Source organism: Ursus maritimus, unplaced genomic scaffold (assembly GCF_017311325.1).
Source record: "Ursus maritimus isolate PB19 unplaced genomic scaffold, ASM1731132v1 scaffold_2, whole genome shotgun sequence".
Taxonomy (NCBI): Eukaryota; Metazoa; Chordata; class Mammalia; order Carnivora; family Ursidae; genus Ursus; species Ursus maritimus.
Window position 1 is genome coordinate 71,280,356 of NW_024424452.1, and position 1,808 is coordinate 71,282,163.

At 49.1% G+C, this 1,808-nt stretch overlaps 1 pseudogene; it reads right to left on the bottom strand.

Annotated features, from left to right (window-relative positions):
- Window positions 1-303: 303 nt before the first annotated feature.
- Window positions 304-1,602, bottom strand: LOC121103648 (annotated as a pseudogene).
- Between the last annotated feature and the right edge of the window lie 206 nt (window positions 1,603-1,808).

Below are 1,808 nucleotides of genomic sequence, written 5' to 3' on the forward strand. Positions count from 1 at the left end.
AATAAATAAAATCTTTAAAAAAATTAATTATCTTTTAGCCTGAAGAACAGGAAGAATAGATTGTCCATCTTGAAACATAGTTTGAGATTTGAATATTTAGAATTTGTCTGCAAGACAATGACCTGTCAGGAAACACTTAAAACTCTTTGGAAAGAAGGCAAAAGAAAGAAAGAGAGAGAGAGGAAGGGAGGGAGGAAGGAAGGAAGGAAGGCAGGCAGGCAGGCAGGAAAATAAATAAATAAATCCTGGGTGTTTTCTGCAATGTTAGGTTTCTTTTTTTTCTTTTCCTGGAGCCATCTCTTATTATGAATCGTAACCAGCGCCAGACCAGGGAGCAGGTGCGTGGTACTGCAGGTGGGTTTCTTCTCGGCCGGCACCTCCAGGACGCCCTCCATAGAGTCCTCAGGTGTGAGTTCCGTGGCGCGCGTGCGCAGTGCGATCATGCCCGGCTCCACACACACCGCCTTGCAGCCGGCCCCGCTGAAGTCCTCTGTACAGCGGGCCAGCTTCTCGTAGTCCACAAGATTGATGTTCATCTTGCGGGAGTGGATCTGCAGGGTTCTGGCCCGGGCCTCCTCGCTGGGCATCGGGAATTCAATCTTCCGGTGCAGATGGCCTGAGCGGAGCAGTGCGGGTCCACCATGTCCACCCTGTTGGTGGCTGCAATCACCTTTACTTGAGTGTTGGGTTGGAACCCATCCAGTTGGTTCAGAAGCTCCACAGTGTCCTCTGCACCTCCCGGTCTCAGGCCTTCTCTCTCTCTCTCTTTTTTTTTTTTTTAAGATTTTATTTATTTATTTGGCAGAGAGAGAGCAAGGGAGCACAAGCACTGGGGGAGCTGGACAGGGAGAAGCAGGCTCCCCGCTGAGCAGGGAGCCCGATGCAGGACTCGATCCCAGGACCCTGAGATCATGACCTGAGCCCAAGACAGATGCTTAAGGACTGAGCCACCCAGGCGCCCCTCAGGCCTTCTCACTAAGCAGACTTGCAGGGGATCCGATGATGAGCTCGTGTCTGTGCCTTTCCTAGTCTTCAAGCTATTTCACAACTCTTTAAGTTTTAGGAGCTTGATAGTCATGCAAATAGCTCTTGTCCATATACACGCAAAGCAAATAGGCTTTGCCTGATGGAAGCTGGGCCCCACAGCGTCCCTACAGCTGTCTACATCCATGAACAGATCTCAATTCTGCATGCTGCTTTTTAGATTCTCCTTTGAACTTTTTTTTTTAAACACCTACTGGTTCCCTTCTTCGTTAACGAGTTAAATAAAGTCTTGGACCTCTGCTCACGTTATATAGGTATGAGAGTCATTGTTTTACTCTTTTAGGGAAGTGTCTTTTAGCACGCTTTTGTGCACAGGCCCTGATGCTAACTTGACGAGTTTCCAGGGGTTGTCGTGGAGCGTAGGGTGTGTGTTCATTCTGTGTGGCTCCACAGAGGGAACTGGGACCGGCAATGGGCTTCATGGGGTGCTGGATTTAATTTAACAAAAAAATGCTTGCACACCGGCCCGCGCTGGGCCTTGTGGAAGGTTACTTTCAGGGCTTCCCAGTTGAGCCGAGCAGTGGAACCACTGAGAATTCCTAGTCGCCAGGCACCCATTTCCATGGAATCACCCTACTTTGGGGTTTGGGTTTGTAGTCACCGATATTGTCCCCTCCGCCATTGTTTCTTATCCTTGACCAAGTGCTCAGTTGTCCATTTCTTACTCTCTGCCTCACTTGACCAAACTGTAGTCAGGTTTTTCTCTTTCTTACAGGCATCTGAACTCTGCTTGCCTGCAAACCTGAGCAGACACGAAGTGGAAT